General features: G+C 43.6%; 1 protein-coding gene across 3 annotated transcripts in view; it reads right to left on the bottom strand.

The window, feature by feature from the left end:
• EIF2AK4 (eukaryotic translation initiation factor 2 alpha kinase 4) overlaps nt 1-25019 on the bottom strand; it is a 3701979-nt gene that overhangs the window by 262692 nt on the left and 3414268 nt on the right. The window lies entirely within an intron of this gene.

Genomic DNA, 25019 nt, shown 5'->3' with positions numbered 1-25019 from the left:
CTAGCCTAGGGAGCAACAGTACCTTTGATGACTTGCCAAATACCACAGATACCACAGAACGGTCAGCAGATGGGTGCTTACAGAGAAACTTGCAATTATCAGGCACCTTATAAAACCCAAGTAAATTCCAAAACAGAAAGAGTATACCATGGGTGGAGTGCTGTAAAAAACTTTAATTCACCATAAAACAATAAAAGCAATAAAACATGGTGAGGGCTTTCACAGTCTATTTACAACTGCATCTTCAGACCTGCTTATAAAATCTATCATTTTTTTTTTTTTTTGAGAGCAGGGGCTGGGAATCAGGAGCCTGAGATACAGTAGAAAAGGCATCCAACAAGGCAGCCAGAACAGAAGAAACAGCAGAAGGTCTAGGACAGTCCCCATCTGCAGAAGCTAGTAATACCTCTTCTGAACTTCAGACACTTTAGCATAATCCCATTTGAAAAATTCCATCATTCTGGAAATTGTGTCCCTAAAAGAAATCTCCTCAAAAGGAGAGTCAGGACTAGTGGACTCATTTTCCTTAGAACCACAGTGTAAGGGAGAAGGAACCTGGGAAGAAAAAGCAAGGGATTCTTCCTCCTCTGAGGAATCTTGATCCCTAGACCTCTTAAGAGGAGAAGTGACCAAGGGTAAGCTGGAACAGAAACTCCTCGAGTAGGCTTCAATGTCATAAGGGTATTAAACAGACCTGGAATGAAATTCTGCCATTCACTCTGAGGGTGCTAAGGAGCAGGAGAAAAGTACAGTTGTGTACACTTACCATAAATGTAGATGTTCGAGTGTATTCACTGTTGCAGTCATCACATTTGGGTTATCCCTGCCAGGGTAGCCCTCGGCCTGAGTACAAGAGGCTTAGTATTTTTGCGTTGGTTGCTGTCGCTTCAGGATGGACGTCAGGTCATCAGTAGTATAAAGTAAGGCAGCCAATGTCATTACATCAGTTTTTCATGCCCTGTCAGGAGCCCCAAGTGGAAGTCAGGATATGGTGGAAGAACCCCACAAGTAGAAAGTAAACACCAAAATGTCCCTTTGTAAGGAGAGAGAAGAAAGAAGAGGGGGGTGGAGGGGGGGAAACCAGGACTGCAACAGTGAATACACTCGAACATCTACATTTATGGTAAGTGTACACAACTGTACTATGTTCTTTGTGTTTCACTGTTGCAGTCATCACATTTGGGATGATTCCCAAAGCTGAGGAAAAGGGTGGAGGCAGTCAAGGAGACTAGAGGCTGGCTAGGATGCCCTGCAAGACAGCAGAGGCAAACCCTGCCCTGAACTTGGAGAAGATAGGCAGGTAGTAATGCTTGGTAAAAGTGTGAACAGATGTCCAGGTGGCAGCCTCCAGGATGTCCCTGGTGTGGACTCCTCTGAGGAAAGCTGCATAGGTGGAGGCTGCTCTGGTGGAGGGATCCTAACCACCTTAGGGGGAGGCTTTCTGTGTTGCTTGTAAGAGAAATGGATGCAGTGTGCTATCCATTTGGAAATTGTTTGTTTGGAGATGGCTTTGCCCTCTGCCCCTGCAGCAAAGATAATCAGCAATTGATCAGACTTTATGAAAGATTTAGTCCTGTCTAGATAGAATCTGAGCTGTCTGTGCACATCTAGAGAGTGCAGGATCCTTTCCTCCTTGTTCTGTGGGTTACGGACAAAGGTGGGCAAATGAATGGATTCATTGAGAGCCACACTGGACACCATTTTGGGCATGAAGGATGGGTTAGTCCTGAGGGAAACCCTATCAGCATGGAAAATGATGAAGGGCTCCACAGTCATGAGTGCTTGTAGCTCGGAGACTCTTCTGGCTGAAGTGATGGCCAAAAGGAAAACTGTCTTGCAGGAAAGAAATTTTAACTATGCTGAAGATGCTGGTTCGAAGGGGGCAGGGTGAGCTTTTCCAACACAAAGTTAAGGTCCCTAGCTGGGGTAGGTGGTGTTCTGGGTGGCCTCAAGTTGCTAGCCCCTATTAGGAATTATTTGGTCAGAGGGTATGAGAAAAGGGGCTGCTCAGTGGGGAAATGAGCAGAGATAGCAAAGTGAGACCACTGTGTAGCAGGTAAGCTAAGTAATCCAGGATGAGAGGGAGGGAGGACTGTGCCGTATCGGCTCCCTTAGCCTGAATCCAGGTGCAGAACCTTTTCCATTTGTCAGCATAAGACTTTCTAGTGCTAGGGCGCATGGCCTCAAGTATAACATTTACAACCTGTTTACTGAGGATGGCAGATTGATCAGTGGTTAGAGAATAAGCCAAGTTGCCAAACTGAGGGTCGGCAATTGGGGATGCATGAATTCTCCTTCCCTCTGGGTCAGGAGGGTTGGAGTCTAAGTGAGATGCCACGGTGGCAGAGGGGACAGGCTGCGCAGCAGTGGGTACCAGTGCTGGCGAGGCCAGTCTGGAGCAATAAGAACTGTCCTTGGTTTTTCCTCCCTTATTCTGACCAGTACCCTGGGGATGAGAGGTAGTGGAGGAAAGGCATAGATCAATAGATTGACCCTGGGGAAGGACATGGCATCCACTTTCCAAGCCATGCAGTGATGCTCCCTGGTGCAGCACTTGCTGAGTTGATGGTTGGTATGGGAGCCAAAGAGGTCGACCTCTGGAGTGCCCCATTTCTGAGTTATTAGGGTGAAGGTTCTTTTGTCTAGCTGCCACTCGTGTGGGTCCAGACGATTTCTGATTAAGTGGTCTGCCAGAGAGTTTAGAGAACCTGGCAGGAATTGTGCTAACAGGTGAAGTTGCATGGCAGAGGCTGTGTGCCAAAGGGTCATGGCCAGCCTGCATAGAGGGTAGGAGTGAGTCCCTCCCTGCTTGTTGATATGCCACATCACAGTGGCGGTGTCTGTTTTGATCAGGAGAGCCCCTGGGGAGAGAAGGGGCTTGAAAGATGTCAATGCGTGCTGGACAGCTAACATCTCTTTTTGTTTGATGTGCAGATGGATTTGCTGTGGGCTCCATTGGCCCTGTATGCACCTGCCGTCCGGGTGTGCACCCCAGCCATAGTCTGATGCATCTATGGTGAGGGTCTGGGTGGCGGTGGGTGGTGAGAAGGGTAGTCCCTTGTTGTGGGAGCATGCTGCTGTCCACCAAAGAAAATCTTTTCTGAGGCAAGGTAGTATGGCATGGGTTTAAGAGTTTCCAGGTCTCCAGAGTGTTGACACCAAAGGCTTTTTAGGTACCATTGAAGTTTCCTCATATGCATTCTGGCATATGGAATGAGTAGAAAGCAAGATGCCATGAACCCCAGAGCTTTCAGGATTTTCCTTGCAGATAACTGGGGTCTGTTGGCTAGTTGAGAGAAGCAGGCTGTCAGGTAAGTTTGCTTCTCTGTTGTAAGGAATGCCATCTGGGATACTGTGTCCAGGATTGCTCCCAGGAATATAATCCTTTGGGTGGGTATTTGTTTGGATTTCTTTTCGTTGATTGTGTACCCTATGGAGGTCAGTAGAGACTTTACAAAGGCCAGGTGTTTGAGCAGCTTTTCCTGACTGTCTGCTTGAATTAGGCAGTCGTCTAAGTATGGGTAACTTTGGATATTCCTTTGTCTGCAAAAGGCAATGGCCAGAGCCAGACATTTTGTGAAAACTCTGGGAGCAGTAGATAAGCCAAACGGAAGTGCAGAGATCTTGCCCTGAAACGTAGATATTTTCTGCATGATTCCCTGAGAGGAATGTGGAGGTAGGCCACTTTTAGGTCTAGGGTGGCTAGCCAAGCATCCTTGGAGAGGATGGGTAGCAGTTGCTGGAGGGTAAGCATTTTGAATTGTGGTATCACCAGAAAGGTGTTTAGAATGGATAGATCGAGGATGGGACGTCAGGCGCCCTCTTTTCTGGGTACCAGAAAACGTCTGGAGTAGAAACCTAGGCCTTTCTGTTCTGGAGTAGAAACCTAGGCCTTTTTGTTCTGAAGGAACGCGCTCTACTGCCCTCATAGAGAGCAGGGAAAGGACTTGCTTTTGCGCCTCTGCCCACTGGTTTGGAGGTAGATCTGGGAACCCTGTTGGAGTTGGAAGGGTGTGGAAAGAAAATCTGTATCCCTGGGACACTATGTTGAGGACCCAGCGGTCATTGGTAATGGTGGCCCAGGTGCTTGCATGAAAGGAGAGCTTTCCTCCTAGGGGTAACTGAAGATGGGTAGTTGGAGAGGGTGGGGGAAGAGAGTCATTGTGAGTTTTTACCACAAGGGGTTGGCTTAGAACTCCCTGATTTTGAAGTGGAGGAATTCCACTGTTTTGATCTCTGCATTCCCTGTGGCTGTTGTCTGGGGGATCTGCTTCCATGGGGTCTGGGCTGAACTGACCTGGTGGGAGCAGAACAGGACTAGTGCTTGGAGGGGCAATACCTGCTGAACCTGGGTGGCTGGACTTGTAAGAAATCCTTAACTGTCTGCATAGATTTAGCTTTTTCTTCCATCTTTTTAAGACCTCCTTTGACTTAGTGCCAAATAAGTTGTCTTTATGCAAGGGTGCATCCAACAGTTTAGATTTAACATGGTCTGGCAAGGACAGAACTGGTGAATGCTGCCCTGCAAGAAGCTTCTACGGCGCCAAAACCACAGTGCAAGGTGTGTTTAATTACTTGACTTGCAGAATGCATTAACTCTTGTAACTCTTTAGATTCTGCACAAGCAGGAAAGGAAGACACTTTTTGTTTGAGGAGTTCCAGAGTATGTTGCTGAAATTTTAGCATATGGAAAGTACAGTTGTGTACCTACCATAAATGTAGATGTTTGAGTGCATTCACTGTTGCAGTCATTACACTTGGGTTATCCTGCTGGCAGGCTACCCGCAGTCGGCATGAATTCCAAAGTCTTGATCTGGCGTCAGCTGCTGTCGCCTGTTCCCTGACGTCAGTGCGCCAAGGGTATAAAAGATGCAGCCGACACCATTTTCTTCAGTTTTTCTTGCCCCAGATGTCAGGTGCCCTCAAAAGGGTAGGCTAAAAATTCTGCCAATAAAAATGCATGCACTAACCTAAACATTACCTTCATCTACAAGCAAATACACCACATAGGTTGTATAGACTAGAGAAGTACAGATAAGTCCCTGCAATGAAAGGGGGGATGGTGGGAGAGTAACCTGGACTGCAACAGTGAATACACTCGAACATCTACATTTATGGTAGGTACACAACTGTACTATGTTCATCGTGTTTCACTGTTGCAGTCATTACACTTGGGTTGAATCCCAAAGCTGAGGTAGGGTGGCTGGGCCTAAATTAGAATTAAGAGCTGCTCAGTCTTTCTGAAAGCTTTAGTTTTGTCCAAGTAGAAGCGTAGCTGTCTGTGTATGTCCAAAGAATGCAGAAGTCTCTCCCCCTTATTCTGTGGGTTTGGATAAAAGGTAGGCAAATGAATGGTTTGGTTAAGAGCCACACCGGACACTACCTTAGGCATAAATGTTGGGTTTGTCCTCAGAGAAACCCTGTCCGGATGGAAATTTATAAAAGGTTCCACAGCCATTAGTGCCTGTAACTCTGAGACTCTTCTTGCTGAAGTTATTGCTAGGAGCAGAGCTGTTTTCCATGATAAGAATTTTATCTTAGCTGTACTGGCTGGCTCAAAAGGAGGCGGTGGGAGCTTTTCCAAGACAAAATTGAGGTCCCATGTAGGTAGTGGCGCTCTCCTTGGAGGTCTTATATTTTTTGGCCCCTCTAACGTACTGCCTTAGCAGTGGATGTGAAAAAATAGGTGGGTCCATATTGTAATGAGCTGAAATAGCAGAAGCATGGATCTTAATTGATGAGAAGGATAGGCCTTTGTGCAGCAACTCAGTAAGGTATTGTAAAACCTGAGGAATATTTGGTGCAAGCGTGTCAATTCCTTATGCCTGGTTCCAAGCACAGAATCTCTTCCATTTTTCTGGATAAGATTTTCTGGTGCTGGGCCTCCTGGCCTCCAAAATAACATCCATAACTGCTTTAGAGAGAGGTGTGTTCTGAATGGTTACACATACAGACAGATTTAGGGTTCTGAGTTGGCTGTGCAGGATCTGGTTGTTTTGTTGGGTCAGTAAATGAGGAATTTGAGGTAATGTCCAGGCTGGGCCTTGAGACAAGCTCTTTAGGATTGGGTACCAGTGCTGGCGTGGCCAGTCTGGGGCAATCAGTATCATTTTTGGCTTCTCTTGTCTGACCTTTAGGAGTACCTTGGGGAGGAGAGGCAGTGGAGGAAAGGCATATACTGTAAGGGTTTTCCAGCTAAATGATAGAGCATCCACTTTCCATGCTTGCTTGTGATAAGTCCTTGTGCATAATCTCTGTAGTTGGCAGTTGTGAGGGGAGGCAAATAGATCTATGTCTGGGCATCCCCATTTCCTTGTTTGTGGATCTAGTTTCCATTCGTGAGGATCCATGAGTTTTCTGCTTAGTTCATCTGCCAGAGTATTTGTCTTTCCTGGCAGGAATTGTGCTTGCAGGTGTACTTGATAAGTCAATGCTGTGTTCCACAAAGTCATGGCTTGTCTGCACAGGGGGTAGGAATGAGTGCCTTCCTGCTTGTTTATGTACCACATGACTGTAGTATTGTCCGTCTTTATCAGCAGTTGTCCTGGATGAAGTAGATCCTTGAAGGCTGTCAGGGCATTCTGAACAGCTAGCATCTCTTTTTGATTGATATGAAGATGCATTTGGCTTGCGGGCCATGTGCCCCGAATACATTTTCCTGCCATGTGGGCCCCCCAGGCATAATCTGATGCATCTGTTGTTAGTGTCTGCCTGGCTGTGGGTAAAGTGAATGTCTGTCCCTTGTTGTGGTGACAGGCCTGTGCCCACCATCGAAACTCCTGTTGCAGGCAGGGAATGAGGGTAATTAATGTTTCCAGGCTGTGGCAATGTTGAGTCCAAACACTTTTCAGATACCATTGTAGTTTCCTCATATGCAGTCTTGCATATGGAATTATCAGAATGCAGGATGCCATGAAGCCCAAAGCCTGCAGAATTTTTCTTGCAGATAATTGGGTCTTTGTTGCCAACATTTCGAAGTAAGAAGTCAGTTGCCTTTGTTTGTCTGGCGTGAGATAAGCCATCTGGGCAGTTGTATTTAAGCTTGCACCCAGGAATATTATCTCTTGAGAGGGTACTAGTTTTGATTTATTTTCGTTTACTGTGTACCCTAGGCAAATTAGTAATCTTTTTAAAAATGCCAGATGCTTCAGTAGAATGTCCTTGTTGTCTGCTTGAATAAGGCAGTCGTCCAAGTAAGGATATATTTGAATCCCTCTTTGTCTGCAAAAAGCAATTACTGATGCCAGGCATTTTGTGAAGACCCTGGGTGCAGTAGATAAGCCAAAGGGCAGTGCAGGGAATTGGCAGTGCATTGAGCCAGCTATGAATCTGAGGTATCTTCTGCAAGATTGTCTGATTGGGACATGCAGGTATGCCTCTTTTAGATCCAAAGTTACAAGCCAAGCCTTCTTACCCAGCATGGGCAGAAGCTGCTGCAGAGTCAACATTTTAAATTTTGGAACGTCCAGAAAAGTGATTAGAATAGACAGGTCCAGTATTGGTCTCCAGGCTTTGTCCTTTCTGGGTACCAAGAAAAGTCTTGAGTAAAATCCTTGTCCCTGCTCTTGCTGTGGTAGTCACTGAATGGCCCTCATGTCCATGAGGGATGAAACTTGCTTTTGTGCCTCTGCCCAATGATTGTAAGGCAGGTCTCGCATACCTTTTGCCTTTGGCAGGGTGTGAAAGTGAAACCTGTAGCCCTGAGACACTATATTCAAGACCCATTTGTCCTGGGTGATCGTGTGCCAATTTTGTGAAAAAAGTGCTAGTTTTACCCTTAAGGGGGCTGCCAAAAGATAAGTGCTTGGTATTGGCAGAGGAAAGTCATTGGGACTGTTTCCTATAGGGCTGTGATTTGTCTTCCCACTTTTGGAGGTAGAAGCACCCCATTGTTTTGGCCTGTATGAGCCTTGGGGCTGGGATCTGCCTCTAGGGTGTCTGTATCTACCTCTTTGTGGCCTGTCTGACACTGGAAAGGACCAATTCTTTGAAGGCCAATTCCTGCTAAATCTGGGTGGCTGTACCTGTAAGAAATCCTTAACTGTCTGCATAGAGTTCGCTTTATCCTCCATTTTCTTCAACACCTCTTCTGCCTTAACACCAAACAAAGTATCATGCTGTAATGGAGCATCCAATAATTTTGCTTTAACATGATCAGGCAGATTCTGTTCCTTTAACCAAGCATGCCTTCTAATGACAGAACCCATAACAACGGCCCTGCAAGAGTCCTCCAGTGAATCAAAACCACATTGCAAAGTATGCTTTCCCACTTGTTCAGCTGCATGCAATAAATCCTGCATTTCCTTGTTTTCAGGACATTCAGAATTCGTCAACATTTTCTGTTTTAGCAGTGATATTAAGTATTGCTGATATTTAAGCATATGAAACTGACAATTTAAAGCCCTTACAGCCAAGGTAGCAGAATCGTAAACTTTTTACCCCATCTGTCTATTGCCCTTGAGTCCCTATCAGAGGGGACAGGGTTTTTTGCAGTGGAAGCCTTGACCCCTTTGGGACCCTGAGATATAGTTTCTGGGTCAGCAACAGGGTTTTTATATAGAAATTTATGAGAATCTGGAACCCTGTAGTATCTGTCTGGCTTAACAGGTACAGGAGGTAAAGAGTCAGGAGACAGGCCGGGCTCTGAAAATACATCATCTACAATGTCTAGAACAGGTGGAATAGCAAGAGGTCTGTGCTGAGGTAGTAAAAGAAAGTCTCTGAGCCTTTTCTTAGATTCTGAGTAATCTTGGCTCTCCCAGTGAAAATGCTCCCTCATGGTATGCAGGGTTTCCCCAAAAGAATAATCCTCAGGAGGAGAGGCTGAAGGAATAGATTCATCAGCATCCTCATAGTGAGGAATAGAGTATCCTTGTTCAGAAGAGGAGTCAGAGGAAATGGAAACCTGATCTGAAGATTCATATCCTGTCTCTTGCCTATGCCTCTTATCAGGAGGGGGATGGGAACCCCTAATCAAAGTAATTAGGTCTTCAGCCATTTTAAGCATCTGTTTTTTAGGCATGGAAGTCTGTCCAGGAGAATGCTGTACTTGTTTCTTTGCCTTTAGAGATGCTTTAGTCTTTGCCTTTGAAGCTGAGGTTGGCTTTACATATAACTGTGTAGGTCTGAAAACACCCTCAGAAGCCGATGCCTGCTCAGGGCCTCCGGACCCATCTGAGAGAATAGTTTCCAAGTGTCCAATACCTTGAGTATCCAGAGGCCTAGTTGGCTCCACGTGGGAGTCGGTAGCAGCCTGTGGCTCTGAGGTAGCGGGCGTCAGGGGCTGCGACAGCGCCTCACTGAGAACCGGCGAACGGTCTAGCAGAAGCCTCGTCGTCGGTTTTGGACCTCGGATACCTGTCCTTTTCCTTTTCCTTGTGCTTTTTATAAACTCCGGTCATCAGCTGTTCCGACGGCATTATATAATTAAATCTTCAGCCAAAGTAATGAAAGCCAAAATCGTACCGACGCTTAATAGTGCGTTGGTTAAATCTAGTACAAAACCGACAGCTAGCAACGTCGTGGTCAGGGCCTAGGCAAGGAATACAGTAAGAATAAAAATCCTTATGAGGTATTTGCTGCCCACAAGAAATACAACTGTTAACTTTTTCTGACATCAGTCTAGAGCAAGAAAAAAGTTTCCCCAACGGGGTACTTAGCTTTAATGAAAATCTCAGGAGTCGGCCGACCGGCACTTGTGAACTGCTTTTGCTTCGGGCACCATGCGGCAAGAAAGACTGAAGAAAATGGCGTTGGCTGCATCTTTTATACCCCTGGCGCATTGACGTCAGGGAAGAGGCGACAGCAACGAACACCGGACCAAGACTTTGGAATTCAGGCCGACTGCGGGTAGCCTGCCAGCAGGATAACCCAAGTGTAATGACTGCAACAGTGAAACACGATGAACATCTGGCAATTTAGTGCTCTGACAACAAGAGTAGCAGAGGTGTATACTTTTTTTACCCCAACTGTCTAGTGCTCGGGAATCACTATCTGAGGAGGTGGGATTGTTAGCAGAGGTTGCTTTAATTCCTTTAGGCCCTTGAGAAATTACCTCAGGGTCAGCAGTAGGATTTTTAAAAAGAAATTTGTGAGAGTCAGGGACTCTGTAATACCCATCAGGTTTTCTGGGTGCAGGAGGGAGGGTGTCAGGAGTCAAACTGGATTCCAGGAAAACATCGTCCACAACATCCAGGACTGGGGGAATGGAGAGGGGTCTGTGTTGTGGAAGATCTAAGAATTCCCGGAGTCTTTTTATAGACTGAGGGTAGTCCTGACATTCCCACTGGAAATGCTCCCTTAAGGTATGAAGGGTTTCCCCAAAGGAAAAGTCCTCGGGGGGAGAGGCTGAAGGAATGGGGTCCTCTGCATCAGAATCCTCATAAGCAGAGAGGGGATGTATGTCTTCATATTCAGATGCATCAGAGTCATCAGACTCCTTTTCAGACAAAACTACTGGGGACAAATCTCTCTCTCTCTCTCTCTTTTTTTTTTTTTGGAAGGGGTAGCTTGGCTTCCCCTGATCAGCATGATAAGGTCTTCCGCCATTTTAAGCATTCAAGACTGAGGCAAGGAAGCAGGTGCCTGAGATTGGGTCGTCGGTTTCTTGGGTGTGGTTCATACCCTGGGTCTTAGAAATTCAGTAGTTTTTGAAAGAATGGTAGACGTGAAAAAAGTCGTCGGTTTGTGTCAAGAATCGGTAGTGCGAAGTACTTACTTGGAAGCCGGTGCCTGCTCAGCAGCTCTGGACCCATCCAAGGGAAAGACAACCGCAGGATCCTTAGTCGAAGAAGAGTTCTGCAGCATTCTGGACTCCGAAAGGGTCTTGGTAGCGGTTTGCAAATCCACAGAAGTGGGCATCAGGGGCCTGCGAAAGCACCTCACTGAGGACTGGAGAACTGACAACTAGCTTAACGGAAGAGTTGTCAGTAGGTTTGAACCTGTGCGGTCTGTCTCTGTCTTTATCCTTATGTTTTTTTGGAAGATCTGCTGTCAGATGGCTTACCGAAACCATACTGGAATTTGAGGACTGTAAGCGAAAATATCTAGCTACAATAAGGGCCCGATGACGTATAGTTCTGGCGTTGAACAAGGCACAAAAGTGACAGAGGGGGGAACGTCGTGGTCTGGGCCTAAGCAAGTGACACAGTAAAAATTAAAGTCTCGGTGTGGTATTTGCTTTCCACAGGTGAGACAATTGTTAACTTTTTCTGACATCAGTTAGTGCAAGCAAAAAGGATCCCCAATGGGGTACTTAGCTTTAGAAGACTTCAGCTTCAATTCCGAAGATGAAACTCAGGTAGCGGCCGACTGGCACTCGTGCGAACTGCTTCTACTTCGGGCTCCGTGGCAAGAACGACTGATGTAATAGCGTCGGCTGCCTTACTTTATACTACTGACGACCTGCCGTCAGTCCTGAAGCAACAGCAACTGACGCAGAAATACTAAGCCTCTGCTACTCAGGCTGGCTGAGGGCTACCCTGGCAGGGATAAACCAAATGTAATGACTGCAACAGTGAAACATGAAGAACATCATGTTTTGTTTTGTGTTTCTTCTTTAAAGGAACATCAGCCTTGTAAAACTTAGAAGGCTCAGACACAGTATGACGCACTACAGTTTTAGTCAGTACCTCCTCCCTAACCAAAATCTGAGGAATACTCCTATGTCCTTTGGTAATAATCAGCTGTGGTTCCCCCTGAACATCTGAAGTGAACATCTGCATGGCCTCTAGGGATGTGAGTGAAGCTGGAGACATACTGGCCTCTGAAGCGGTCATGGCAGAGGAATCCAACAAAGGTGCTGAACATTCTTCCGGGCTTTCACTAGCCTTGAGAGAGACATTCAGCTGATTCAGCCCAGCTGAAGAATCAAACCTAGCTGTCTTGGCTTTTTTCTTCCTGGCCGGCTGACCTTAGGAGTTGGAAGTACCTTCCATGGTGCCTTCTGCCAAAAGCTTAAGATATTGGTTTTCTAAATATATGGCCAAAGAGGAAAGCCTACTATGCAAATTCTTCAGGACTAAAGCCTGGCAAGTAGAACAAAATGTATGGCTGTGGGAAGAACGTAGACAAAATAAACACTGCTTGTGATGATCTTTATGGGGAATCTGTCTCCCACATTTGGATTTACCCTTAATGGATGACATGAACCCCACAAGCAACAAAAACAAAGGAAAATGGTAAGAGAAAAACCCCAATGGGGCAGTTATCTGAAAAACGGCTTGGTGAACCAGCAAACAAAAGAGTGTTCAGACCGATGATTGAAGATGGTGATTGGACTGATGGCAAAGAATTTCTGAAGATGGTAAATCCGGATGTCATCTTTATGCCCTACGCTATATACATGGGTGTGACGTACTGCATACCCTTAGCAACCTAAAGGCTTTGGTACACAGGCCAGATGTTGGGCCACCCTTGGAAGGGGATCCCTATTGTAAGGAATAATGTAACAGTGAAAAGGAAGGACATCTGCACATTTCAAAACATTATTCTGTATGCAGATGACCTTGTACTTTTTAGAGCCTCTCCTTCTTATGCAACTTTCAAACAAAATCTTCAGAATGACTTTAATAACCTAGTGAACTGGTTAAACAATAATCAACTAATTTTAAATGGGAGTGTCAGGAATGATAAAGCACTGAGGAAGGATTGCTTTTTATATGAAAGCTTTGTTTGTTGTTATTAAATATTTTACTGCGTTCGCAGAGTCTGTTTGCTTTAGTATTTCACTTTTATTCTGTTGACTCAACTTTACTGTGGTGTTGAACCTATTTTCATTAGATTAGTGTCAGGCATGGTGGCATGCACTGTCAAACAAATGAACTTAGATGGCACCACTGGGACAGTGTCTCAAGCCATAACACTGGTATTCAGCAGGTTAACATAAAAGAAAGTGCACATAAGTCTAACAATAATCCATTTACAAAATGCAACTTGGTCCCAAGAGCATAGAGATAATATATAGGGCTCTCCTGCTTATAAGCTTTTAGCAGCCACACCCAGATTAGATTGCATACAAGCTACTTTCAGGGCTGAATCTATGAACTAGTAGTCCAGTCCACTTTCTCACCACTCTTTCTCTCTGTGAATCACATTGCCTTCCACTGTCCCTTACTCACAGTAACTGCCTTTCACACAAGTTATTACTTTACACAGTCACATGCACACTTCTCAGGGAAGGCTAGCAAAATTCTTCTTTCTGGCATGTTAGTACTATTTAACCAGTAACCTTCTGCTCTTGATTAAGCCAACTATAAAATCCTACAACTAAAAATGTTCACTATTACCAGATCCAAATGATCTGGCTAAGTGGAGCTGAGAGTTACAAATTAACATTCACTGGTAAATGATAACCCTCTTCCTAGACAATAAATGGCACAGCAAAAGTAACTATACCAGTTCTTACACCTGTAAGTTTCTGAGGAAGAATGCATTTACATACTAAGGACTACTTCCTCCTAAGTGACCTTTAATTATACTTTTCCTGTCTTGGTGGCTTAGTCACATGCAAGCAAGTAAGTCTTTGAGAAACCAGTGAAAATAACACATCGAAGATATTTCACGTTTTACATGCCCGTCTTTCTCAGCCAGGGAAAACAGTCATTTTGCAGATTACAATGAATTTCAAATATAGCAAACAAAGGGTGACAACATTATGCAATAAGAAAGAAAAAAAAAACATACATCATATTTTAAGACAGCTTTCTTTAGCCTGGCACCACAGGTAACCAAACAAAATACATCTTTTTTGGCACCCCTTGCTACACTGAAAACACCCAAACTGGTCTCTGAACAATTTTAACACAGTGTGTTTCATCCTTTATCTCACTAGGTCGAGTCCTTAACATCTTACTCTTTGCAATGACCTTCTAAATCCTCAGATTAAATATACACTCTGTCGATGCCAAAAAAAAAAAAAAAACACTACACCTGAAGGCACAGATGCTCTTTGCAATGGTATCCTACATCCACAACTAGAATACAGCCTACACTTTCAAAAGAACTTGTTCACTTTCAAACCTTAAATAGAATCTACAAATATGTCCTTCATTTTTGTCCCATTACTGTACTTCACTGACCAACACACTGACTTCTTACCACCAACCTTCACTTACTAAACCCTTAATAATTTTAGCTCACTATTAGTATCCTACAAACTCACAACAAAATCAACTTCTGAAATTGGTTTCTACTTAATCAGTGTTGTCCTCCTCTAAATAGCCTTGTAGTCACTAGCTGCATCTCACCATGTTTTGTTTTCTGTTCTAGGCATTAAATTACAGGATGCCTTTCCAACCAGCATTACAGATTAGTGAGACCCCTGCAAAAACAGATGAAAACTATACATTTCCTCACTGCAAAAGCCACCAATTTGTGCTTACAGTATTCTTGTATGACATAATAACAATGCACATACTATCCTACTGATATTACAGCTTCTGCAGCCAGTACTACATGATGGTTTTCCTGAATGACCCCTCTTCCTGCCCTTCCATCTCCAACCTAGTCTCCTACTACAACCCCCATTGTCACCTTCGTACTTCCAGCAATCATCTCTTTGACATATATAAACCCAATAAAAATATCGGAAAGTCCCTCTACAAATACTCTGCTCCACATGCTTGGAACTCACTCCCTCAAAACCTAAGAAGCACGCTTCAAAAACACCTGTTCAAAAAAGAACTTAGAATTTGTCTTCAGAGTACATGGTCCTGCCCTTGTCTAACCCCCACTTGATGTAGCCTCTTCTCTTCTCAACTTTAACTCCTTTTCCCTCTTCTACTCTTTACTTCCTTGTACTTGTCTAACACACCTTTATACCTCCCACTCCCCTCACTTCCATATCGTATATATATTCATATATATCTTTATTTAAAAAAAAAAATAAATAAATGTTGATTGAATGGTTTATCTATTTGTATGTACTTCATGTGTGATATTCTCTAGACCTGTCAATTGTTATTTAACCTACTCTATGTACAGATATTCTCTAACTGTTGACTTTCTTATTATGTTTCATGGGTTTTAATTTTTTACTCTCATTTTTATTTATGATTTGATTTTTCTTGCAAAAATATCTAATACTTCTGAAGCTTTTTTCCTCAGGTCTCCACTGAAAATGGGCCCCTGGCTCAGTTGGACTAACCCAGTTAACAAATGTCAATAAATAAATAAATAAATGTTTTTCAACAACTCAACTCTTGTACATTGCAAATACAGTATCTATTAGTACAGTTTAACAGGTACTGTTGATTAGATTTAAATTTATTTTACACTTAGTTTACATATTGTAACTTTGTATACTTACTATATTCATTTTGACTGTATTGTGCTTTAATTCTTGCACTAACCTTAAGCTTATTGTTAACAATGAGTCTAGTGTTTCTGCACCTTCTGGGCAGTGACTGAAATGGGTTCTTTGGAATCAGCCCACAGTCCGGATCATTAGACTTCAATCAATCAAAACATATGGTACAAAAGAGAGAGGTGGCGAAACGTACTGCTCCAGGTAAAGAAGTACAAATGGAAGAAGCAATAAAATCCACTGAAAAGGTTAAGTCCCCAGGGTGGACAGGAGTCATAAAGGAAACTTATGAGTACAAGCATGGATTATCAAGATAGTAATAGGTCTCAGTCACACCCAGCTAGAGATACAGGCACATCTCACTACGTAATTCTGATTATAAAAATCATTATTTGTACACAGCTAGTTTGTGCACAAGCTAAATTGGACAATCTGATTTGGTGCATTTTTGTGTGTGCCTCACACATCTCTGATGGTATATGCAAGGTCCTAATGCTGGAGGAATATTTACAAGGTAGAGGAATCCAGCCTTTATTAATAAGCTTAGATGCAGAAAAAGCACTTAATTAAGGTGGGATTATTTGCTATCACTAGGGGCATATGTTTTTAAACAGCACTAGACAGATATGCTAAATGAACTTTTGTCTGATTTCCAGTGTCGTAATTAAAACTGGCCAACAAATATTATCATTCATAATGGAAACCTACCCAAAATTGCCAGTTATCTTTTAAAGTTGGGAATACAATTACTGACTATGTGGCTTACAATTACTTGACAATTTCCATGTCAACAACAGAATTTTGCTATCTCACACACACATTTCTATAACCATCAACTAAAGAGACACTTAGATGGACATGATATACCATCAGGGCTTTAACAGTGTCTATTCCGCAAATAGGAAGGAAAGTCGAATGACTCATCTGCTATCCAGTTAGTGATCAATTCATTCTCTAGAAAATCTCTGCAATCCTCTTTTTCTAGCAAAACTGGGAAAATGGTTTTAATTCCAGAATTATTTTGAGAAGGCTTTGGAATCTAGCTGTGGAAATTGTTTGTGGAAAGTGTGTGTGTGTGTGTGTGGGGGGGGGGGGGGCTAACACTTATATTTACTAACTCTGAGATCACTGCATCTTGAAAGAAGGGCAATATTCCAAGGTACTATACCCTTACATTCTAACTTTGAGTTCTGCTATGCTACAGGTGGCAGATATAATCCTTGAAATTTCCAAAGGCACCCATACAGATTTCACAGAAGGTATGGATATGGGGATTACATTTTCTGGGGATGTGGGAAACTCACTTCACACTGATGAGAGAAAAAAAATGGCCAATCAATGTGGTCACCATCATTTAAGCTTTCACAGGAACTCAGCCTGACAATGAGAAGAATTCTCAGATGTATCCATCACACAGAACAAAAGTTGAAAGGGTTCTTGAAAACTGTAGGCCTTAAATGTATAACTTGCTGCCAGAAAGCTTCACCACTACCCCCAATAATGGAATGACATCAAAGAGGAAGGTAGGAACTGCAAAAGGGCATGGAAGTTGTAGGGGTCCTGAAAGCAGTGATGACATAATTTTGCTGGGGCTGCTACAGCCAGATTTTACAGCAGAGGTGATGGACTTGAAGACATTACATTTCTCTGAGCAGATGCCTGCACAGGAGAAGACCAGCTTACCTGATCAATAACATTCAGAAAAATCAAATTAAAACCAGGCCAGTTTACTCAGAAAAAGCTAAATGCAACAGTCAGATGTCTTGAGATTGTAAATAGTTTTTGTTGAGTCACAATGAAAAAAGTACAGTTGTGTACACCTACCATAAATGTAGATGTTCAAGTGTATTCACTGTTGCAGTCATCAGACTTGGGTTATCTGCCTGCTGGTAGCCCTCAGTCAGCCTGAATACCAGAGTCTTAGTATTTCTGCATCGGATGCTGTTGCTTCTTCCATGACGTCAGGTCGCCAGGGGTACAAAACAGGCAGCCAATGCCATTACATCAGTTTTTTCTTGCCCCAAATGTCAGGAGCCCCCAAACAGGGAGCTAGTATATGGTGGGGAACACCACCAATAAAAAGCAAATACCAATGCCCTTAGGAATAGCCATAGAGAGGAGAGGTAGATAGAGAAAACCAGGGGGCTGGAGGGAGGGAAACCAAGACTGCAACAGTGAATACACTCGAACATCTACATTTATGTTAAGTGTACACAACTGTACTGTGTTCTTCGTGTTTCATTGTTGCAGTCATTACACTTTTGTTGATTCTCAAAGCTGAGGGAAGGGTGGAGGCAGTCAAGAAGTGTTAGGGCTGGCTAGTAGGCCTTGCAAGACTGCTGTAGCAAACCCAGCCCTGGATATGGAAAAGATAGGTAAGTGGTAATGCTTGATGAAGGTGTGTACAGTACTCCAGGTTGCAGCTTTCAGAATGTCCCTAATAGGGACTCCCCTGAGAAATGCTGTAGAGGTAGAAGTAGCCCTAGTGGAATGTGTTCCGACCCCCTGAGGGATTGGTTTTCCATGGTGCTTGTAGCGGAAATGGATGCAGTGTGTTATCCATTTGGAAATGGTTTGTTTTGAAATGGCCTTACCCTCTGCCCCTGTAGCAAAGCTGACTAGCAGCTGGTCAGATTTTCTGAAGGGCTTAGCCCTATCAAGGTAGAACCTGAGCTGTCTATGCACGTCCAAAGAGTGCAGGATCCTTTCTCCTTTATTCTAAGGGTTAGGGAAGAAGGTTGGTAAATGGATGGGATTGGTTAAGAGCCACACTGGACACCACCTTAGGCATAAAAGACAGGTTAGTCCTGAGGGAAACTCTGTCAGCATGGAAAATAATGAATGGTTCCACAGCCATTAGTGCTTGTAACACGGACACTCTTCTAGCTGAAGTTATGGCTAAAAGCAAGGCTGTTTTCCAGGAGAGGAATTTTAACTTTGCTGAAGCAGCAGGTTCAAAAGGCGAAAGTGTAAGCTTTTTGAATACAAAGTTAAGGTCCCAGGAAGGGGTGGGTGCTCTCCTTGGGGGCCTTAAGTTGTTAGCCCCTCTCAGGAACTGTTTGATGAGAGGGTGAGAAAAAAAGAGGTGGCTCAGTATTATAATGAGCCGAGATGGCAGAGGCATGAATCTTAACGGAGGAGAAGGATGGCCCTCTGTAGTTCTACTAGGTAGTCCAGAATTAGAGGTAAGGAGGGCACTACTGTGTCCTTTCCTTTAGACTGAGTCCAAGAACAATATCTTTTCCACTTTTCAGCATAGGATTTCCTAGTACTAGGCCTTCTGGCTTCAAGAATGACATCTAGCACCTGTTTGCTGAGGGTTGCTGGTGGGGTATTCAAGGGATAAGCCAGGCTGCAAGGTTCAGGGTTTGCAACTGTGGATGCAAACTCTGTCCCTCCTGCTGAGACAGCAGGATAGGAGTCTGGTGTAGGTACCAGGGTGGCACTGTTGTCAGGCTGCGCAGGAGTGGGTACCAGTGCTGGCATGGCCAGTCCGGGGAAATCAGAATTGCCATTGGCTTGTCTTCTTTTATCTTGAGTAGTACTCTTGAGAGAAGGGGCAGAGGGGGAAAGGCATAGATTAAGAGATTTTCCCATTGAAAGGATAGGGCATCCACCTTCCAGGCCCTGCTGTGAGGGTTCCTGGTACAGTATTTGCTTAACTGGTGGTTCTCGGGGGAGGCAAAGAGAGCCACCTCTGGATCAGAAAGTTGAATGTGTTGGGCTCCAATTTCCACTCTTGTGGGTCTAGGAGATGTCTGCTTAAGTCATCTGCCAGAGAATTTTGCTTGCCTGGCAGGAACTGAGCTTGTAGATGTACCTGGTTGATCAAGGCTGTGTTCCACAGGGCCATGGCTAACCTGCAGAGTGGGTAAGAATGGGGTCCCCCCTGCTTGTTTATGTACCACATAACTGTGGTGTTGTCTGTTTTTATCAGCAGTTGTCCTGGAAGGATTAGGTATCTGAAGGCTGTTAGAGCATTCTGTACAGGTAGCATCTACTTTTGACTGATGTGCAGGAGAAACTGCCTTGGGCTCCAGTGGCTCTGAATGCATTTGCCTGACATGTGAGCACCCCATGCATAGTCTGATGAGTCTGTTGTCAGGATTTGGGTGGCGTGGGGTTGAATGAAATGCAGTCCCTTGTTGTGGGTGCATGCTTCTGCCCTTAGACAAGGTATGATAGGAATGACAGTTTCCAAGTCCTGAGAATGCTGGCACCAAAGACTATTTAAGTACCACTGAAGTTTCCTCATATGCAGTCTCGCATATGGAATTAGCAGAATACATGAGGCCACCCTAGGGTTTGCAGTATTTTTCTTGCAGATAGCTGGGTTCTGGTGGGCATTTGTTTGAAGTAGTCTGTCAGACAGACCTGTTTTTCTGAAGTTAAGAAATGTCATCTGGGAAGTTGTGTCCAAGCTTGCTCCCAGGAATACAATCTTTTGACTGGGTGCCAGTTGAGATTTTTTTTCATTGATGGTGTACTCCAATGAAGTGAGAGGGTTTTTTTACAAATGTCAGGTGCTGCAGCACCAATTCCCGACTGTCTGCCTGAATCAGGCAGACGTCCAAGTATGGGTAAATTTGGATATTTCTTTGCCTGCAGTATGCAATAGCCAGAGCCAGGCATTTTCTGAATACTCTGGGCGCAGTAGATAAGCTAAAGGGAAGTTCAGAGAACTGACAGTGCATAGATCCTGTCATGAAATGTAAATATTTCCTGCATGACTCCCTTATGGGGATGTGCAGATAAGCTTCTATTAAGTCTAGAGTGACTAGCCAGGCATCCTTGGCTAGCATAGGGAGAAGCTGTTGCAGGGTAAGCATCTTGAATTTTGGGACCACCAAAAAGGTGTTGAGAGTTGAACGATCCAGGATAGGGCACCAAGAGCCCTCTTTTCTGGGCACCAGGAAAAGTCTGGAGTAGAAACCCTGACCCCCTTTGTTCTACTGGAACAGACTGAATAGCTCTGATACTGAGCAGGGAAAGTACTTGCTTTTGGGCCTCTGGCCACTGGTTTAGAGGAAGGTCTGGAAACCCACTTGGGGTTGGTAGTGAATGGAAGTACAATTTGTATCCCTGGGATACAACGTTGAGGACCCATTGGTCCTGAGTGATGGACATCCATTTTTTTGCATGAAGGGCAAGTTTTTCTCCTAGGGGCACAAGAAGTTGGGCAGGGCTGGGAAGCAGATTTGAAAAGTCATTGTGAACTTTTTCCATTGGGGTGGTGGCTTACCACTCCTTGTTTTTGGGGTGGAGGCACTCCATTGCTTCTATCTCTGCATATCCTGAGACTGTAGTCTGGGTAGCCTGTTTCCCCTGGGTCTTGTCTGGGAAGACCTGGAAGGGGCTGGAAAGGACCAGTGTTTCGAAGGGCAATGCCTACTGAATCTAGGTGGTAGCATTTGTAAGAATTCTTTAACAGTTTGTACAGATTTAGTTTTTTTTCCATCTTTTTAAGAACTTCTTCTGCTTTGGTGCCAAACAAACAGTCCTTATTTAAAGGAGCATCTAGTCATTTGGATTTGACATGATCTGGTAAGGTTTGTTCCTTCAGCCAAGCATGTCTTCTCTGTACAGAATCAGTGACTGCAGCCCTGCAAGTTGCTTCTAGGGCATCAAAGCCACACTGCAAATTATGCTTACTAATTTGGTTTGCAGAATGCATTAGCTCTTTAAATATTTGTTTCTGCACAATCTGGAAATAATACCATTTTATGTTTAATTAGTTTTATAACATGTTGCTGATACTTCAGTGCCCTGATAGCAAGAGTTGCAGAGGTATAGACCTTCTTACCCCATCTGTCTAAAGCACTGGAATCCCTGTCTGAAGGGGTAAGATTTTTGGCTGAAGAAGCTTTAATACCTTTAGGTCCCTGGGAAATGATCTCTGGATCAGTAGTAGGATTCTTGAAAGAAACTTGTGGGAATCAGGTACTCTGTAGTACCTGTCAGGTTTTCTAGGGGCCAGGGGTAATGTGTCTGTAGTAAGACTGGATTCCATAAAGACATCATCTACAACATCCGGGACAGGGGGTATAGCTACAGGCCTGTGCTGAGGCAACTCTAAGAATTCTCTGAGTCTCTTTTTTGGACTGGGGGTAGTCTTGGCATGCTTAAAGTATGCAATGTTTCACCAAAAGAAAAATCCTCTGGAAGGGAGGCAGAGGGAATGGATTCCTCTGCATCTGAATCCTCATAGGCTGATAACGGCATGTCCTGATAATCAGAAGGGTCAGAGTCATCAGACTCCTGGTCTGTAGAATCAGAAGGGAACTCAATTTTTTGTCTCTTAGCAGGGGAAGGCTGGCTTCCCCTAATTAGCATAATAAGGTCTTCAGCCATTTTAAGCATTTGTTTTTGTGGCATGGGAGCTTGAGCATGCACTTTAGTCGTCGGTTTTCTAGGCGTAGTGCGTACTCTGGGCCTAAGAAACTCGGTAGTTTTGGCTAAAAAAGAAGTGGTCGGTTTAATTTGAACATCGGTAGGACGGAATACACCCTCAGAAGCCGGTGCCTGCACAGCGGCTCCAGACCCATCCAAGGTAGAGACATCTGCAGGTTCCATAGTCGAAGGAGCATCTTGCGGCATACCGGACTCCGAATGGGTCTCAGCAGAGGCCTGTAAATCAATAAAAGCAGGCATCAGGGGCTGCAAAGGCACCTGACTGAGTACCGGTGGACTGGGGACTAGCTTAACGAAGCGTCTTCGGCAGTTTTGGAACTATGCGGTCTGTCTCTGTCTGTATCTTTACGTTTTTTCGGTAGTCGGATGGCTTATTGAAGCCATTTTGGAATACAGAGAACGAGAGCGAAAGAATGTAGCAACAAAGATAGTCCAATGACGAATAGTTTGGGCGTTAAGGCACAAACCCAATAGCGAGGGACGTCGTGGTCCGGACCTAAACAGGTGACGCAGCAAGAAATAAAATCTCTGTGAGGTATTTGCTTTCCACAGGCAAGACAATTAACTTTTTCTGACATTGGTTAGAGCAAGAAAAAAGGATCCTCAACGAGGTACTTCACTTTAGAAGACTTCAGGTTTATCAACTTGAAAATGAAAATTTCAGGTAGCGGCAGACCAGCACTTGCAAAACGCTTCTGCTTTGGGCTCCTCCACAGCAAGAAAGACTGATGTAATGGCATCGGATGCCTGTTTTATAACCCTGACAACCTGACGTCATGGAAGAAGCAACAGCATCTGACGCAGAAATACTAAGACTCTGGTATTTGGGCCGACTGAGGGCTACCTGCAGGCAGATAACCCAAGTGTGATGACTGCAACAGTGAAACATGAAGAACATCAGTTACAAATTACCCTGTGAACATTTATGCAGAAAATGTTTTCATACTGTATGTGATCCAAAAAGGGATACTTAAGCTACATGAAATGAGAGTTGATAATATGGTGACATAAAAAAAAACAGGTGTAAACAGTGCATATTGTCCAGGTCAGGTTATCTTTGAACTATAATGAAGCCATTCAAACCTGCTTAATAAAGTCTGATTACTGTACAACAGCAGTCATGATGAACAGGTCATCTGAATCATTTCAGCATATGTGCATGATGGTAAAGCAGGATTTTACTGTATCCTGATCTGTCAATCATAGTTCAGTGCATCCTGCTCTACCGCTTGTAGCGGAAGCATTGTTTGTCAACGTCTCCCACACATGCAAGATCCATAGTAGCACCTATTCTAGACACTCAACAATTTGCTTGCCATTAATTAGCATCAAAAATGTGAGATTTTGATTCTGTGCATGTCGACAGTTCATTATACAGTCAAATATATTGCAATATCTCGCTGACAAAAATGTGGGGTATGCCTTTAAATATATGTTGTCTTGAAATTCTCAGGAATTGTATTCAGGCAATTAATTGCATTGGAATAATGACAGACAATCACTTCTGTATAAAAAGTTGGAACCTGGAAGCATAAAAAACTCAAAGCTCATTCCCAAATTAGAGGTTCATGCTGGGGTCACACTGAAGAATCTCAAGATTTTTAAAGTTGCAGTGTGCAGGTGGGACCTACTCTGGACCTGGCCTAAGGGAAGATCAGGTGAAAGACTTTGTAGAACTGAAAGGCAGGACAAGCCATGGTCTGCAGTCATGACATTTCTTTTGTAGCCTCTTGTTGGAGGGTCTGTGAGACTAAGCCTATGTGGTCGAGTTACCACTAAGGATTGTGAACTTGATACACAAAAGTTACTTTGTACAAAGCCTCAATAGCGTGAATACACTTGTTTAAGCCAAATGGTTATGTTTTCATTTAATTCTTAAAAATAGTCCGTATTTTTACATCAGGGTCTCCAATGTGCTTTAAAGACTTGACACTGATGGAAAATGTAGGTAGTATGGCCACGCAGGGACTTGCCAATAACTTGGAACTTTCTCTGCTGCCAAGTGACTGCTAAGTATGAGCTAGATTGTCTGTAATCTACTGTGAAAAAACATGCCAGTTGACAAGATGCAACTGGGAATGACTTGATTTGTTTTTCTGATGTGTTTCTTGTTATAATCACAACTATGGATGATTTTCTGAAAGTCTTAGTTGAGTCTAAGGCAGACATTAATCACAAGCTTGTGTAACGATAAAAGCAGTTTGTGGGGCAGGCTAATCTAATTACTGCTGCCAGAACTGTAAATGCTCTTAAGAAGACAAGCAAAAAAGGATGAAATTGAATTTAGTAAAGTTTGAAAGGTATGCTGCTTAACAGAAAAGGGACAGGTCAGAACGAGACAAAAATTCTTTCTTCCCACCTGATGGGGGAAGTGTTAAAAACTTGTATAGACCCAGACGGGAGTGATTGTAATGATTTTGAAAAACGTGAAAAGGAACTCTTAGTGAGGCCTGGGTTAATTTCTAGAGTGCACGCTATAACATTTCACAACTGGATTTTTCATGCTGACAAACCACGAAGAGCTCAAATGTCTTTCTTAGTCATACATAGTATTATTTTTTTTTTCAGTTGTTTGACAAGGGAGCCCACTGGGTGTATTATCACTTTTCAATGGAGGTCCAAGGAGAAATGTTCCATTGATACAATACAATATACACTGCAAATTATCACAAGTGTCACTTTTGACAGTGCAGTATTAGAAGATGATACACAGTAGCATACTGAAACTGTTCACATCACACAAAAGCAAACAGAATAATAGCACACACAGTACAGCTGTGTAATTAAACTTATCATAACTGTAGATATCTGAATAATCACTTCTGCAGTAGCCTAAGTTATTTGAGTTATATCCTGCACAGGGTACAACAGCCAGCCAGTTTTCAAAGCTTATGGGCACTTTCCATGCACCCAAACCATTAGCAAACTTGAGCTAAGTTGACTAAAAATCAAGTTTAGGTGAAAAGCCCTTCAGAAAGTTCATGCCAACAGAGATAGGAAAGTTAAAGTCGCAACACAAACCAGCACCAATGACCGAGAGAAAAACTTTAATGAGAAAAAAAACAATAGTAATAACAATAACAATAATAAAAACAATAAACAATACTTGGCATTGGTCAGGTTTTTTGGTTATAGAGAGGCTAAACCTTTTAGAGGATAATCCCATAAAAATAAAAATACATGTCCCCACCCTGACAAAAAATAAGGGGGAAGAAGGGAGGGAGTAGCTACTGCAGCAGTGATCATTCGAACTGCTGTTACGATAAATGTATTTACAAAGGTGTACTACATTTACCACTGTGAT

This window comes from Protopterus annectens, chromosome 6.part0 (assembly GCF_019279795.1).
Source record: "Protopterus annectens isolate FY-2018-M chromosome 6.part0, PAN1.0, whole genome shotgun sequence".
NCBI classification, from domain to species: domain Eukaryota; kingdom Metazoa; phylum Chordata; order Ceratodontiformes; family Protopteridae; genus Protopterus; species Protopterus annectens.
This window is presented reverse-complemented; position numbering and strand designations above follow the sequence as displayed.